This window comes from Callithrix jacchus, chromosome X (assembly GCF_049354715.1).
Source record: "Callithrix jacchus isolate 240 chromosome X, calJac240_pri, whole genome shotgun sequence".
In the NCBI taxonomy this organism is placed as follows: domain Eukaryota; kingdom Metazoa; phylum Chordata; class Mammalia; order Primates; family Cebidae; genus Callithrix; species Callithrix jacchus.
In genome coordinates, this window is record NC_133524.1 from 36,764,378 (window position 1) to 36,783,164 (window position 18,787).

General features: G+C 37.5%; 1 pseudogene; it reads right to left on the reverse strand.

Annotated features, from left to right (window-relative positions):
- Positions 1-17,769: 17,769 nt before the first annotated feature.
- LOC100410687 (small ribosomal subunit protein eS4, X isoform-like) lies at positions 17,770-18,521 on the reverse strand (annotated as a pseudogene).
- Positions 18,522-18,787: the final 266 nt, after the last annotated feature.

Here is an 18,787-nt window from a genome sequence, read left to right on the forward strand (position 1 = left end):
ATTCAGGCTGCTATAACAAAATGTCTTAGACCAGTAATTTATAGCCATGGAACTTGATTTCTCACAGTTCTGAAGGCTGGCAAGTCCAAGATCACGGCACCAGCAGCATCTGGTGAGGGCCCATTCCTCATAGATGGTATCTTCTAGTTTACATCATGGAGAGGACAGGGACTCCTTTATTAGGGCAAGAATCCCATTCCTGAGGGCTCTGCCCTAATGACCTAATTACGTTCCAAAAGGCCCCACCTCCTAATACCATCACCTTGCCAGTTATGATTTCAACATATACATTTGAGAACGACAAAAACATTCAGATCATAGCACGATTGTTTAATCTAATCCCACTTGTTGGCATTTTCCCTAATTCAGTTCTTCTGACAAATGTTTCCTGAGTTTTACTATGCATATGAGTTACCTAGGAATTTTTTAAAAACATGGATGCTGATTCTTTAAATCTGGAGTGGGGCCAGAAATTCTACCTTTCAAAAAAGTTCAAAGTCTATATCCTCAGACTAGCAACCTCAGCATCAAATTTGCAGGTTCCATCTAAGACTTACTAAACCAGGAACCCTGGGGGTGGGGCCCAGAATCTGTTTTAACAACCCCTCCAGGTGAGTCATATACAAGGTAAAGTTTGATAACCACCATCTAGAGCAAAGTCAATTTCGACTTCCTCTGGGGAGCATTTGAAATTTTCAGCTCCTGGGTCATCTTCTAGACAAATTATGTCAGTGTTCCTCAATGCCAAGAAGACATCTGTAGTTTCTAAAACCTCCCATGTGTTTTTAATATCCATCCACAGTTTAGAACTACTCGTCTAGAAAACAAAAACAACTAATATTTTAACAACCATCCTATATGTATGTAAATAACCCTTTTTATATTATCTAGTCAAGTAATTTATAATTCTATCATTTAGCTTAAATTTTACTTTTCAATATCTCATTTTAATTCTCTTATAAAACTGTTCAGTTTTTTTCTTTTGCTCTAAAGTTGTTTAATCTCAACCTGGGTACTGAAACAAAGGGAACTTATACTCATGTTTTAATATAATGGATATGCCTTAAAAATTTGTGGAATAAAGAAAACAATGAATTGAGGATGTCGGGGTTTTAACATTCTCCTCATTGCTAAGTACGAACCTTTGGTTTGTGCTTGTGTTTTAGCACAGGGGCACTCCTAATTCAGTTTACCCTTGTGGCTACCTGGAACATACAGTTGAAATCAATTCTTGCCTTTCCAAAAGTAAATAGTCTAGGTTTGCAGGTTAATCACAAAAAACTATTCATCTCTTTTTGGCATTTTTAGAATTCCAGTGAGCCTAATCTCTCAGAGCCATTACTTTAATCCTTTGCAAGATCTAGGTAAAGTATCAGTCTGACAGTTAACTTATCATGAAGGCATCGAAACTTCATTGACATTTTTACAATTTTTTTCAGAATGTAATGTTTCCTCTCTACATTCTGAAATGGGAGCCAGGGTGCACAAGAGGGGATTTCAGCATTCTGGTACCTCTTAAGCCATGTTATCTCTGCATTTCCCAGATCAGACACATCTTCAAACATAATAATAAATACCAATTCTGAAACATGAAATAAATAATCTGGAGATTATCTAAAGCACTCTTCACCCTCCTTGAAAATTGCATTACTACCTCTCGCCCCTTCTTTTCACCTGCCCAAAAGTCTGTATGTCCATGACGACTTACCTGATACTCCAGGAGAATTCAATAACACTCCTAATAGTAGAAAACTCATGCCTCTATCATAGCCACTGGGATTGTTTTGAAAAAAAAACTCGGAGTACTGATTCTAATGCTAATGACAACGCTAGTGTATTTACCCAGTTATTACGACTTGTCAGGGACTGTGGTAAGTACTTTGAAAGAATTTCCTGTTAAGTTCTCACAATAATCAACTACTCAAATACTAGATTCCCACAATGACTTATCTGTTTGTCACATACCAGTCTTACTCTCTTTCTTCTTCTTTTTTTTTTTTGAGACAGAGTTTCGCTCTTGTTACCCAGGCTGGAGTGCAGTGGCGCGATCTCGGCTCACGGCAACCTCCGCCTCCTGGGTTCAGGCAATTCTCCTGCCTCAGCCTCCTGAGTAGCTGGGATTACCGGCACGCACCACGGTGCCCAGCTAATTTTTTGTATTTTTACTAGAGACAGGGTTTCACCATGTTGACCAAGATGGTCTTTATCTCTTGACCTCGTGATCCACTCACCTCAGCCTCCCAAAGTGCTGGGATTTCAGGCGTGAGCCACCGCGCCCGGCCCTCTTTCTTCTTTAAACCCTTTTATTTTCCCTCTATAACATCACTTATCTATGTGTTTGCTGTCGTTTTTCTGTCTTCACCACTGAAATAAAAGCTCCAAAAGGGCAAGGCCTTCTTTACCTTGTTTATTGCTCTGACTTCATTGCTTAGGAAAAAGCCAGGACTATAGGAATCACAAATTAAATACAAGAAAAAAAGGAAATAAGAAGGGAGGAAGGTAGAAATGAAGGAAGGAATAAAGGAAAGGAAGGCAGGATGGAGGGAAGAAGGAAGGGAAAAAGAAAAGGGAGACAGGGAAGGAGGGAGGGAGAAAGCAAAGGAGGGAAGGAAATAAGAGAGAAAGGGTGAAAAGAAGAAAATGAGTGAAGGAAGGAGTAAGTGAAGGAGGAAGAAAAGAGAAAAAGGTCTGCTTGTAGACCAAGAAGATTCATTGGAGTAAAGGGTCAAGACATATGAGGAACCCAGGTTTTTGGTAGTATGAATGCCTGTGGCTGGCCTTACTTGTCACTGTTACAAAGTCCTGGATGCCTGTTAGGCTCACTTAGTGCTCAGCCAAATTAGCAAAATATACAAAACCTAGAAGCACCTTATATTTTGTATGTTGGGGGTTCTTCTAACATAATTTTATTTTTGTGAATAATAATGTGCTAAGACATACTGAAATATTATCTCCTTGTTCTTAAACAGGCTTTTGAGAATTACATTTGCAATTCATTGAGTTTACATTTACAGTGGAAAATTATTCTTCTGATTGGGGATTTCCGATTATCTTGAAGCTGTTTAATAAATGCATTAACCACAGGTGATGATGTGCATCAGGATTTAGAGAACATTCTCTGTAGATGTAAATTTCCCCCACTAAAGTTAGCTTTTCAGGGCCAATTCAGTTTTCTGGCCCTCTGACAACCATCTTAAAATATGTCAATGAAATATATTTCCCTTGAGGTAAAATATTTTGATTTACTTCACTTGCAAATTGAATTTTATGACAGAAGGGCGTGACGACAAGTAAAAGAGAAACTGCGAGTAGGAAGTTACAAGAAAGCACACAAATTCTACAGTCCCTTCATTTTTCACTGTGTGCCATAAAGCCAAGATAAAGAAATCAAACATTTGAATGAAGAAAGTGCACATTTCAATAATAAATATCTCATTCAAATACACTCAAGTGGTAACTGGATACGTTAATACTTTTCCAAAAGAATGATGATTCCACACCCAGACTGAGAGGACTAGAAAACCAGTACTGCATCATGAGGCAGAAAAATAAAGATTTTTATAAGCAACTGGTTGAATCTCCAGAGAGGACAAAATCCTAGACCCCAAACACAAAGCTGCCCATCAGTAGTAAAAGCCCTGCAAGAATTCTCAGAGATTAGAACATGTTTGGAATACAGAAACAGAAAATTTCCTGAACGTTTAGTGACAAAGAGGAAAAGATGAAAGTGGCCATGCAGAAAAGTGACTCCATAGAACAGTAAATCTCCAAACTTTAGATGTTCAGCAAAGAGGTGAATACTCAGCGTGAGGATACTATTGATAAGGCTTCACAGCAACACACACTTTGTGAATACACACAGAACTACTCCAAACAAATAGAGATGAGCTTTGAGGTCCTTATGATGAAGCTAGGAAAATTGCCACATTAGGATATCAGCAAGAGATTTCTAAATTAAATATGAACTTTAGAAGAAAGTATTATTTTGCAAAGAGGAATGTGAGGTTGGAGGGGAATAAAATAAATTAACTGGTGAAAATGAAAGGCTTTTTTCTGTTGTAGATAGCTTAGCAGCTCAAAATAGACAATGTGAAAATGAGCTTAAGATTTTATCATTAAGAGTAGGTTGCCTTCTGGGAATCTTAAATTGCAGAAACCATGCTTTAGGTCAGCAATGAGAAAAATTTTCTGCAGTATTTTCAAGCTATTGTTTCTAAGAAGATCAGAGTTTGAGATTTTGAGAGGTTCCGATACAGAATCAAGAATCCTGGATCCACTTTTGAAAGCTCATTATAGTTATTACCTGGCCATGTCTTTAAGGCTTGCAATCTCTCTTTAGAAAGTCAGCCAGGCCAAACAACTTGTTCAAGAATTGAGAAGTCTAAGACTTAATTTGCCTGAAGGAAAATCCTTCGAGCTGGCATTGTTGTGAGCCAATCTTGTACCTTAGAGATAAAGATTTTGAGCTCTGTCTTAGCTTCAGATGTTTATACATGCCATAAGCAAAGATAGTTTTTGTATATTCAGGGTAACAGCGTATCTCTTACATGTACCTCAAAGGCCAGTTCTATTGGTCTTCTAATAATTCTACTACTAGTTCTAACAGAAAATGACAATGGAAAGAATAAGATGGCTAGGATTCTGGAAGGATTTAAATATATCCTACATAAAAACAGACTCAATATCAATCCATGTATATTCCACCAGAAGCCTAAGAAAGGATGTTGGCTATTATTAAAGCAATTCTTACAGCTGTTGCTGAAAGTCATACTAGAGTCCAGTTGGTTTAAAAGAAGGATTGTACATTACAGAGATTACTTGTAATGACATCATTCTAGCTACTGTTTGTAAGAAACTGTTCCATATTGAATGTGTTCCCAAAGGGAAAATTACAATCTTTCTCTGTTATTGAAATCACTGTGTTCTGGGAACATGCTCTATTTTATCCATGTTCTTTCTTTGAATGAGTGGAAGGCAGATTTGGCATCAAGTTCCCAGAAAAACAAAAAAAAGGTCGCCTACTCATAATAACTTCAACAGTTAGGAAGAGTTCTTCAGCTAGCCTGTTTGTAGCATGGACTGATCCTTTGCTATGAGAGATAGAACTAAACTTTCTCACGAAAATGTCAATGAACCTATGGCTCAGGAACTGTACAGTAGATAACAATGTTCAAGGAAAAGCTGTGCTGGCTAACTTTCTGGGTTCTTTCTGTTGGGCAACCATGAAGATGTCTAACCCTGGCATATACCAATGACCTCTCACTTACGTTCTTCTCACCACACTCTTTCGAGGCCCTTTCTTCTGTGGAATTCAATCATGAAGAATATAGGCTTTGCTTCAGCCCCATGGGATTGGATGTGAACTCACGGTATGAAATGTTATGTGTATATGAGCTAATATGGTCTGTAAGTCCTGTTCTCAATAGTTCGAGCTCTCTGCATCTCATAGTATGCAGTGAGTATGGCATCAATACACCATAAGGATGACAAGACTGTGGAATGGGTTCAAACCACCAGCCTGAGGAGAATAAGAACATTAAATCTGAATGCATCTTCAACCTTCTCAACTCTGAGCTTCCATGCCTAATCTAAGAACAAGTTCTCTGGAAAGTTCTAGTATGCCAGACACGTGAAAATGTGATTTGTTTTTAAGAGTCTGGAGCAGGAGAGATTACAACATGTGTAAGATATTCTAAGAACCAAGAATGAGCTTCAAAATTATACCAGCCCAACCGATTTCAACCATGTGGTTCACCCTGCCTAGAAATGGAATGTGTGCTGTCATGGCTCTCACTCTCAGTCTGAATATTTTGCTTGCTTCATTAGAGAAAAGGGCAGGTCCTCCTCCAGTCAATCTGTCCTAGTAGGCTTAGTCCAGAATAAAGACAGACATATATTTCAAGGCTCCCATTAGATGGATAAGAGGTAAGAGTGACCATGCCTTTGAGAAGGTCTGATCTTGACCAGGATTTTTGACAAAGTGCCTCATTCAGATTCTACCACACACTGAACTCTATCGAATGAACAACTTCAACTCCAGCAACCTGCTGAACTGCACCTTCCCACACAAATGCCAAACTCCTACTTGGTTTTGAGGGGTTCTCCTTAGGCCCCTGAAACTTATTCCATGGCCTTTCACAATCACCTCCCATTTCAATGTCAAGGTTGATGCTGAATCTCTAGTGTTGTCAAAGGACATGCAGAATCTATTTGCTAATATGAAAATGACGAAAATATTTATTACTGTAATGATTAGATTTAAGCTACATTATTCCATAGAGGTAGGCAAGATCCATTCTTCTGCATAGCTCTGAGACAACACTGTTTTTGTCTGCCCTTTAAAGGCCACCACACAGTGTCTCTTCTATTCTGAACAAACTGAGATGCTGAGTAGGGCTTGTGCTCAACTGTGCCTATGAATGATCGTATGCCTCCTTTGCCAGAAACTTTTCTATAGTACGTATAATGTAGAGGAATAGAGATCTGAGCATGAGCATAGGTGAATATCCTTTTATTTTTTACTCAGTGTAAATTCAATGACAAGTATCATCTTTTATTGTTTGTGTCTTCTCAGAAGACAGACTATAATAAAACTTATTGCATTTCTAATTAAATGTAAATTAAAATATCAATGACAGAGTTGTATGTTCCTTGCTCTTCCTGATTTGGGGTTTTTAAGTTTATTTTTTGATCTTATAAGGTTTAAATGTAGTATATGCATTACTGGTTTGCTTTCACAATCTAATCACATTCTTTTATAGACTATAATTGAATAACATGGTTTACGATTGTGGCAATCCTGTCTGAAAGATGCATATGAACTTTATTTCAAAGTGAGTTACAGAAATTCTATTTCAAATTTTTTTTCTACAAATTTAAAGAGCTTTTGCCAAAAACAAATGTCAAAAATATAATAATAACACAAGTTCAACTCTTGGTATTTTGAGAGAAATTAACTAAAGCATGCTTTTAATATTGTGACCCTTGGCAATGCTGACAATAAAGTATAGTAGATTTGTTCCAATTAAAGTCAGTTTAAACCATTAAAACTGTATTTAAATTGATATTCTGTTAAATAAAATTCAACTTTTCTTCTGTTTGAAGTGTATCTGTGGTTTTTTGATATAACAGAGATGTAGGGTTTCTCTTTCTTTCTTTCTTTCTTTCTTTCTTTCTTTCTTTCTTTCTTTCTTTCTTTCTTTCTTTCTTCTTTCCTTTCTTCTTCTTTTATTCATTTATTTTTTTGAGACAGAGTCTCTCTCTATTGCCAGGCACCAGGCTGGAGTGCAGTGGCACAATCCCGGCTCACCGCAACCTCCGCCTCCTAGGTTCAAGCAATTCTCCTGAGTCAGCCTCCCGAGTAGCTGGGACTACAGGCGTGCACCACCACACCCAGCTAATTTTTGTATTTTTAGTAGAGACGGGGTTTCACCATGTTGTCCAGGATGGTCTCAATCTCTTGACCTGGTGATCCGCCCGCCTCGGCCTCCCGAAGTGCTGGAATTACAGGCTTGAGCCACTGCGCCCGGCCTCTTTTTTTTTTAGACAAAATTTCACTCGTGTTGCCCAGGGTGCAGTGCAATGGCATGATTTCGGCTCACTGCAACCTCCGCCTCCCAGGTTTGAGCGATTCTCCTGCCTCTGCCTCTCACGTAGCTGGGATTACAGGCATGTGCCATCATGCCCAGGTCATTTTTTAATGTTTTTAGCAGAGACGGGGTTTCTGCATGTTGGTCAGGCTAGTCTCGGACTCCTGACCTTAGGTGATCCACCCACCTTGGCCTCCCAAAGTGCTGGGATTACAGGCGTGAGCCACCGCGCCCGGCCTTGGGTTTATTTTTCAAAATATATTTGATAAATTTTAGGGAGTAATTTAGTTTCATTTTTATAACAATTTCTCAATTTTGTTTTCAAGCTGAAAAATAATTAGCTAGTAAAATGAGTAGAACCACAGTTGGCCTTTGAACAACATAGGTTTGAATTGCACAGGTCCACTTATGTGTGGGTTTTTTTTAACCAAATACAGATCAAATATACAGTGTCGGCCGGGTACAGTGGCTCATGCCTGTAATCCCAGCACTTTGGGAGGCTGAGGTGGGCAGATTGCTTGAGCCCAGAACTTCAATATCAGCCTGGGCAACATGGCAAACCTCAGACTCTATTAAAAAAAAAAAAAAAAAAAAATATATATATATATATATATATACACACAAACATATATATACACACACACACATACACACATATATATATATACATATGTATATATATAATTTGAAGGAGGGTTCTTTTTCAAGAGCAATAATATAAAATTATAAATATAAAAGTAGGTACAAGGACTAAGAAAGTGGGTTGAAAAAATGAAGAGTCAGAAAGTTCCTGCTCCTTTGGAGCAGGATCTATCAGAGTAAATCTGTCCCTGAAATCACTAGCATAATGCATATATAGTACATATATATAGCATATATGTTATATAGATATTTTAATATAATAGATATTTTTATATGTTTTAATATACTATAAAGTATATTATATATAATTATATATACACAACAAAATTAGCTCAGCGTGGTGGTGCACACCTGTAATCCATCCCAGCTACTCAGGAGGCTGAAATGAATGGGTCACTTAAGCCCAGGAGGTTGAGGCTTTAGTGAGCTATGATTGAATCATTCCAGCCTGGGTGATAGAGTAAGTGAGAACCTGTCTGATAAAAGAAAAAAAAAGGAAAGAAAAAAAAACAAACAAAGATTAAACAAAAGAAAAAAAATTTAGGACAGTTGGAATAATGTGAGAGAAGGTGGAGAGGAATGAGGGTTTTGAATTCTATATTAAGTGATCAGCAAAACCACCTCAGAGCATTTTGTTTGAGAGCACTCTGGCATATAGGACCTTCTATATTGGGAAGTGATTTGGATAAGCATTCCTCGATACACTGGGGGTTTCCTCCCTAGCTATTCTTAAAGCTCAGCCTGCCTATAAATTTCAACATTCCCGGAACCATATGTAGAGAGGATTTCAGATCAATATCTACACTCAGGTGCAATGTGAGTTTTGTGAGGCACGAAGTTTTCACAATTTGCAGGAGGGGATTTCTTTAAGAGCAATAGTGTAAAATTAGAAATATAAAAGTAGGTATAAGGACTAGAAAAGGGGGTCAAAAAAATGAAGAATTATAAAGTTTCTGCTCCTTTGGTATCACAGTAAATCTGTCCCTGAAATCACTAAATGTTTCGATAATATTTTATAGTCAATTTTAATAATTCTGCTGGGACATAAAGTGCTTCAAGCATGACAAGTTTAGAATATTATTAATAGTCAACCTTTATTTAGTAAATCATATAGAATTTAAATTCTTAACACATATTGTCTTATTAAATCTGTCCCTCACTTAGAAGAGGTGGATGTTATTATTTTCTTCCTTTATAAATTGCTGATAATGACCTGAATTATAATAGTGGGACTAAAGAAGAAGGGAGAACAAAATTGCAGAAAATTTAGTACTACAAGATGGATCGCAGTTATGGGCTCAAAAGATAGGAACTTCAACCAATATGCCCGGATTTCTGGTATGAGAAACAGGGTGGATATATATTTCATCATATCAAATGATAAAGATTATATGATGAGGAACAAATGGAGAAAAATAGTGCTTTAATTTTGAACTTGAGTGATATATCTCTATATTTATCCATACATCTATCTATTTGTATATTTATTTGCATAATATTATATATAACCTAGTTATAAATATGCAAATATATCGAGGTAGGCATATCTAGTATATCTCTGAATATATAAGTTGAATAGGGAAGGAAAAGGGTGAAAGTAGAGATAAATGGTGATGTTAGCAGTAGTTATGGAGTGTACAAAATCTCCCAGGAGATGTATAAAGGGTAATAACCCCAGTGAATCAAAGAGTCTTGAAGATCCCCACATTCATCTTGCAAACAGAACTCACAAAGAAACTAAGAATAAATATTGTCAAGGGTATGGAGAAGAAATGCAGGCAACTGGGATGAAGCATTATATCAAATGCCCGGAATTATGAGAGCAAATGCTTAATCAGTCAAGTTAAGTATGACAAAGATCCAGCAAGACACAGGCTGAGTGAGACTGGTCCATTGGATTTGCTATTTGTAAAGCAACTGCCTGTTACACTACAGCAGTAGACCAAAGGAAAGGTTTGGGAGGTTGGGGAGAAAACTATTCATGTAAGAATGAAACCTGCAAATACAGATCCCTCTCCTGAGAAATACGTATGGCATAGGAAAGGCAAAGGTTTGGATTTCTTCTGATTTTTGAAGCTTGAGAATGTTTGAGAGCCAACATGAAAGCATTGTTCTCAGAGAAGGAGCTGTAGTAAGTGATGAAGAAGAGTCCAAGAACAGGTTATCTAGGATTAGATAACGCATACCCATAGCAAGTTTACTCTGAGACTGAGAGAAGGCAATAAGAAGGTTAAGGGGAGAACGATCCAAGATGGCTGATCGCTAACATCCCGGGATTGCAGCTCTCAGGGAAGGCGCGGAGAACTAGAGGACGCCACACTTTCAGACAAAGTCTGGTCGCTCAAGGAGCAGAAGATCCCCCAGTGGTGGAAACACACGAGTCGCCAGTGCAACTCTTGTGGACGGCGCAGCGGTTCCGCCGGCACCTTGACGCGGCAGTGCTCGGCGCAGAGTAAACGGGACCGGTTCCCCTTCTGACCGAGGTTTGGAGCCCCAGGAAGGCAGAGTCGCCTACTACGGACACAAGAAGGAAGCCCGACAGGAGAATCCTGGGCAGAAAAGCACCATCAGTTTTAATGCCGCTGCTCTGGCCCTGGGAACTAACAACCTGGACGTCCACTCAAGAGGCCTAATCTGAAAGTTGGTAATTTCAAAGACGACAGGAGGATAAATTTACAATGACGGGAAGAAACCAGCGTAAAAAGGCTGAGAATACTCAAAGTCAGAATGCCTCTCCCTCTAAAGATGATCACAGTTACACATCAACAATGGAACAAGGCTTGATGGAGAACGAGCGCCTCCTGATGACAGAATCACTCTTCAAGGAATGGGTAATAATAAACTTCGGTGAGTTAAAAGAACATGTTGTAGCCCAAAGTAAAGAAACTAGGAACTTTGAAAAAAGGTTTGATGAAATCCTATTGAGAATAGACAACTTAGAGAGGAGTATGAGTGAATTAATGGAACTGAAGAATACAATACAGGAACTCCGAGAAGTATGCACAGGTTTAAACACTCGAATTGTTCAAGCAGAAGAAGGGATATCAGAGGTCAAAGTCCAACTTAATGAAATAAAACGTGAAGAAAAGATTAGAGAAAAAAGGATAAAAAGGAATGAGCAAAGTCTCCAAGAAATGTGGGACTATGTGAAAAGACCAAATTTACGTTTGATAGGTGTACCTGAATGCGACGGAGAGAATGAATCCAAGCTGGAAAATATCCTTCAGGATATTATTCAGGAAAATTTTCCTAAACTAGCAAAGCAGGTCAACATTCAACCCCAGGTAATACAGAGAACACCACAAAGATATTCCTCAAGAAGAGCAACCCCAAGGCACATAATCGTTTGATTCACCAGGGTTGAAACGAAGGAGAGGATACTAAGGGCAGCCAGAGAGAAAGGTCAGATTACCCACAAAGGCAAGCCTATCAGACTTACAGCAGATCTCTCGGCAGAAACTCTACTGGCCAGAAGAGAGTGGGGGCCAATATTCAACATCCTCAAAGAACAGAACCTTCAGCCCAGAATTTCATATCCAGCCAAACTAAGCTTCACAACTGAAGGAAAAATAAAATCTTTTATGAACAAGCAAGAACTCAGAGATTTTATTACCACCAGGCCTGCTTTACAAGAGCTTCTGAAAGAAGCATTACACACAGAAAGAAACAACCAGTATTAACCTTTCTAAAAATACACCAAAAAGTAAAGAGCACCAACATAAAGAAGAATTTACACCAACAAATGGATAAAACAGCCAGTCAACATCAAATGGCAGTAACCCTAAATTTAAATTGACTGAATTCCCAATCAAAAGACACAGCCAAAACCCAACGGCATGTTACATCCAGACCTGTTTCACATGCAAGGATACACAAAGACTCAAAACAAAGGGATGGAGAAAGATTTACCAACCAAATGGAGAGCAAAAATAAATAATAAATAAATAAAAAGCAGGAGTTGCATTTCTTGTATCGGATAAAATAGATTTTAAAGCAACAAAGATATAGTGGTAAAAGGATCAATGCAACAACAAGAGCTAACAATCCTAACACCCAGATAGGAGACTTAGATTCAATGAGACAGAAAATTAATAAGGATATCAAGGACTCGAACTCAGATCCAGAACAAGTAAACTTAATAAATATTTATAGAGCTCTCCACTTCAAATACACAAAATATACATTCTTGTCAATACCACATCACACCTACCCATTAGTTTAAATGAAACATTGATTGGCCATTATTAATACCCAATTTTTTTCAAAATAAAGCAATATTTCCATTTACTCTCCCTCTTTTTCTTCCTCTTTCTTCCTCTCCTTTACTTATTTATTTATTTTTTCTTTCCTTCTCTCAAAAAAAAAGAAATCAACTTGTAAACCTCTAGATCCAGGTCGGCAATGTCTCTTTCATTGCTTGATTTCCTTTCTTCCCTTCTCTCCCTCCCTCGCTCCCTCCCTCCCCGTTTCCTCCCTTCCTTCCTTCCTTCATCCCTTCCTTCCTCCCTACCGTCCTTATTCCCTTCCTTCCTGCCTTCCTCCCTCCCCCCCCCCAAAAAAAAAGAAGGTTAAGGAAGAATCTTTTCATGTAGTCCCTTTTCCTCCATGAGAGAGGAGATACCAGCATTTACCTGGTAAAGATCAAGAATGGGGAAACAAATGGAGTCCTGTTTGAGAAGACTAATGAGTGTGGATTGGTTGTTGTGAGAAGTGCAAGAGTTCATTGATAAACAAGTAGAGGATCAATGTGTAGATGGGGTCCAAGACAGAAACACCGAGAAGATTAAATGGTAAAAAGTAACAAACCAGCTATCCCAGTGCTTTGGATATTGTTGGTGCTCATTAAACATTAGACCTACCCCAGTCTTCTAACATAAAGAAATCACAAGCTCCCTGTGACCTATGAGATGAGACAAGCTGTATCCCTTTTCCACAGGAAGTTGGTTGCATCTGCAGAGATTGATGTACCCACCTGCATACACATGTACTATTTTAACAGCTTCATTTTCTTCAGATGAAAGCATTGTAATGTTAAATAGCACAATGAAAAAAATAAATAATTTTTCAAATGATAGAGCTAAAGTAAATATGGATTTAAATAGATTGTTTTTAAATAATTTTGTTTATAGTTATTCATCACAAATGTTTAATTTTCTTTATGAATTTCAAAAAAGTAAAGACTGATAGAAAATACTAATATGAGAGAGGAGAAGACGGCCATTTTAACACCTCAAAACTAGCTCCTTTTGATGTGTTTAGAACTTTGAGAGATCATAAATATGGCCCTCCTTCTACCCCTCTTCTGTAGTTAGTAGAAGTTCTGAGTTGTCCTAGTTCTCCACATAAATTCTTGCCATTTGCTTCTTTCTCAATGCCACCCATAAAAAAAGATTTGTTGCTATATTACCATATTTATTGCTAGGGATTTTCCTGTTTATTATCCTCAAATTGGTCTTAACTTATAACTCTAACATTCTTGGACAAAAATTCTAACAGAATGCTATTTATTAAAGTTAAAATGATTGCATTCTATTCCTTTTTATTAATCAAGTCCACTGCTGAATAATAGAATACACAGAGTTTAGGGTATGCCTTTTATTTGATCTGTTACTATCCTGAGTTATAATATTCTATTTTTGTAAGTAGCCTCATAAACTGCTTAAACTTACTTCACTTAAATGTCTGTTAAAAAAGTGGAAACAGAATTACAGGATGAAAATATCCCTCTATAAACTCAACTGCACAGAAAATCAGGTTAAACATAAACCACGAGAGGCCAAATACACTTTAAAAGCTTTATGCATGATCTTTCAAAATTGTTTGCCATTTTGTTTTTTCTCATTTTCACAGTAATAATCTCACTAAAATGTATAATTAGCAATGGATACGAAAGAAAAAATCAGCCTAAGACAAATATCTGAGTGAACAGACTTTTAAAAATAAATAATTTATAATTTAAAATTATCTAAATATGCCACAGGCTTCATTAGTAAGACTGTACTTTGAGTTTCAAGTCAATTCTATGCGATGTGTCTTTGGTTACATATTCTGTCAAAGTGAAATGCCTTAAAATTTGAGTTTTTCTTTATAGTCGACTATATTCTTAATTTTATTTATAAATACATTCTATATGTGTCTACAGATAGCACTTATCTCATTGTATTATAAGAGCTGTGAGTCTTCCAAATGGAAGAAAATGGCCATTTTTATCATTTTGCCTAGGGAAATTTGACACTTAGCATTGTTGGTGAATAAATGACTGAATAAATACATTCAAAATTCTGTGTTTTAAAGTAGGTGCAACTTTATCCAGTCATCTCAAAAGGGATTGAAAAGTTACTAAAACAAGTTATTCATTGAAAATTTTAATAGCACATTGAAAAGCTGAAGTTAGTGAAGATTTAAGACAATGACTTATGATGAGAGGTCTCAGACTGATTGCTGGTAAGACAAATATCCCCTCATAGTTGTTTGGCTGGCTCAGGTTCTTATTTTTTGAATGTGAATATTTAAACCTCTACTCTCTAGGATCTATTATCCCTATTACCTTAGACCAGATCTAACTCTTAATTCATTGTTACCTGCATAGACACTTAACATTTAAGTCTGGAATGTCAGTTCTCCTAGGGAGGGAAAGTAAACAGACTATCTTGTAATTTGTAAGTTGTAACCACCCTTTCAAGCTTATGATTTTTTTTTTTTTGAGACAGTCTTGCTCTGTCGCCCAGGCTGGAGTGCAGTGGCATAATCTCAGCTCACTGCAACCTCTGCCTCTCAGGTTCAAGTGATTCTCCTGCCTCAGCCTCCCAGATAGCTGAGATTACAGGCACCCACCACCACACCCAGCTAATTTCACACTTGTAAACATTTTATAGTTAACAAAAATTCATACTAGAATAACAAATGAAGATTTGAAAAAAACAAATTTAGCAAAATAATAACTTAAAATTCATGAGACTGGAATTATGGGAATTCTAGGAAGAGCTCTAGTGAAATAAATTACATTCCTACTCTTATCCAGATGTTTGAAAAGAACTGAAATGAAAAAGAAAGGTAATTTTGAATAAAAATATTTAGTTACTTGTTTATATCTTATGACTTGTATTTGGTAATGTTAGTGTTTCAATATTCATATTAAATTTCTATTAAACCTTCTTGATAATGGCAACAGAATAAAGTGACACCAGAAGACCAAAAGTAAGTACAGTGATCAACTAATGAAGAACTTGCTCCAAATCAAAAATAATTTACTCACAAATGACACATTCTTCTCTGATACCCTCTAGCCATCAACATCTTTCCTATCTTTAGAAGCAGCCTGAGCCTCAACTTCAGCACAACTTCTGTAACCAAGTTCACTCAAAGCAAGAGCTCACCTTCAAAGTCCACTTATTGTCTTTATCAGATTACTACTTTTTAACAAAGATAGGTCTATAGATTTCAGTACCAGTAATTAAACACCCAAATTAGGTAAATAATTTTTTTTTGAGACAGAGTCTCACTCTGTTGCCCAGGCTGGAAGTGCAGTGGCATGATATCAGCTCACTGCAACCTCCACCTCCTAAGTTCAAGCGATTCTCCTGCCTCAGCCTCCTGAATAGCTGGGATTACAGGCATGTGCCACCATGCCCAACTAATTTTTGCATTTTTAGTAGAGACAGGGCTTCACCATGTTGGCCAGTCTGGTCTCAAATGCCCAACCTCAAGGGATCCACCCGCCTTGACCTCCCAAAGTGCTGGAATTACAGACGTGAGCCACTGTGTCCAGCCTAGTATGCAATTTAGATTACTGTGATGTCATACATTGATTATATATAATGCAAAGCATCATTCCATAATTGGTATTCATGTAGCTGAAAGTCTCTTCAATTATATTATAAATACATTTTTAGTAGAGATAATCACTTCTTTATAATTTATTACTTTACAGAATCTGGGATGGTGCTAGATATCACAGTCCACATGTTATTGATTAACTGTTTTATTTACAGGCTTAATTTCTTTCTCTTTTTTTTTGAGAGGGAGTTTCGCTTTTGTTGTCCAAGCTGGAGTGCAATGTGCAATCTTGGTTCACTGCAACCTCCGCCTCCTGGGTTCAAGCAATTCTCCTGCTTCAACCTCCCAAGTAGCTGGGATTACAGGCACCCGCCACGATGCCTGGCTTTTTGTATTTTTAGTAGAGATGGGATTTTGCCATATTGGCCAGGCTGGTCTCAAACTCCTGACCTCAGGTGATCTGCCCGCCTTGGCCTCCCAAAGTGCTGGGATTACAGGTGTGAGCCACCGTGCCCAGCCTAATTTCTTAAAATTGAGTCAGTGTAGCTTGAATTCTGGAATCTGAAGAATGCAAGTTTTCTTGGGGATATTGAAATATTCTTGATGGCTGAGTTCTACAATGTATAAAATGCACTTACTGTCTTCATCTTTCAGGTATTGAAGAATATACAAGAGTCCAAAAAAACAAAACAAAACAAAAACCACAGTAAAATCAAAATATAATTCTCTTAACTTTTACTTCAAAAATGCAAAAGATAGCATCATGTGTTTAGAGAGAATATTTAAGAAAACATCCAATAAGAGATTGAATTTGTTTATTGCATTATTTGTATTTATTTACTATTTAACTGTTGGAAGACAGCACAGACACATTTCACAAAATCAATGAAGTCCTTTATTCAAAGATGGCCGGCATTCCCTACTCTAATGCTTTCAGTGCTGAAGAATTTATTGCCTCTAAAGAAACCATTCCACTGGTGAACAGAGTTGAGAAAGAACTTCCCTCATTGAGTTGAAACCTGCATTTCTTTACATCTACCATCATATATATTATATTCTTATTAGCACTATAGAATCAGCTCTGGTATTTTACTAATGATTTCCTAAAATGAGACACTGCAGATAAATAAGCCAAGCAGGTTAAAAGTGCCATTTTTCTTGTTCAAGAACATGTTCCATTCAATGAAACAATGACGGAGCACATGTTATGCACAAAGCATGGAGGACAGACAAAAAAATACATATGAAAATTGCTTCAGATTTTGAGGATTTCACAATCTGGTGGGAAATATAAGTAAATATAAATGAAAATATAATATACGACATAATTTGATAAATACAATATATGCAAAATTAACACAATAGATATGCTGGGTTCCAGGAAGACAGGCAAACAGAGAGGGATAAAAATCCACATTCTCAGTGCATTCATCATAGAAAGTGGATCCTTTTACAGAATCTTCCTTCCTCAACCATTTTTTAATTTCCATAACATCTCTTGGCATAGGATGATAAAGGGATGATAATAAAGGAGAAAATGTTTCAAAGGAGAGAGAGAGAAAAAAAAGCATGCATAGTGTGCATGCTATGGGCAGCTTACAGTTTAAAATTTGAAAAATTTTATTGTAATAGTATACTGAAAGTTGAACATAAATGTTCCAAATTCACTGTTCTGTAGTAGAAGTAAGCATTTTACATTTTTACTCATGCCAAATTATTTTTAATTACGTACAAAGATTTAACATGTCACCCAGGGACCATTTCACCCACTGCTCTGTTTAGCCACCAGTCTTCTGTCTTTCTCTTCTGCAATGGTGAGGCAGATACCCTTTAATCAGGGAAGAGAAAACCATGGTTTGTTGCCCTTGCCAATAACAAAAATGTTGGAAAGTCGGGTGGCAAGCTGTTGCCACTGGCATCTTTCACATGAACCATGTCAAAAGGTCCAGGGTGCCTCTTGCTGTTGGTGATCACACCAATTCTTCCCAGGCTAGCACCTCCAGTTACCATATACAGGTTACCAGTGTTGAACTTGATGAAATTAGTAATCTTGCCAGTCTCCAAATCAATCTGAATGGGATCATTCACCTTGATGAGGGGATCAGGGTAGCAGATGGTACGAGCATCATGAGTCACCAGATGAGGGATTCCTTTTGGGCCCACAAAGATTTTTCTCACTTTGCACAACTTGTACTCGGCCTCCTCAGGTGTAATAGAATGTACAGCAAAGTGACCCTTGGTGTCATAGATCAGATAGAAATTCTCTCCCGTCTTGTCAATGCTGATGAAATCCATGAATCCAGCAGGGTAGGTTATATCAGTTTGGACCTTGCCCTTGATCTTAATGAACTGTTGCATGCAAATCTTCTTTACTTCATCTCCTGTCAGGACATACTTAAGTCTGTTCCTTAGGAAAATGATGAGGGGGAGACACTCTCTCAACTTGTGGGGACTGGAGGATGGACGAGGGGCAAACACACCAGTCAATTTATCCAGCATCCAATGCTTTGGAGCTGCTACCCGCCGTGTCAGATGCTTCTTGGGACAACAAGCCGTGGCTGTGTTAAGCAAGGAAAGGAAGTAAGCATTTTAGTATGAGCTGAAGAGAACCATCAGCTTCTTAGAAGCATAGTATGGATGGGTCAGTCCAGAGGATGTCAGAGCCGTGTTCTTTTTGTTTAGGTGCCAAAACAAATGTAAAACTCCAGGATATCACTAAAAAGAGATTATTAATTCTTGGAAAACTCTTTTTTGGCTGCATTGATGCTAGAATTGTGGCA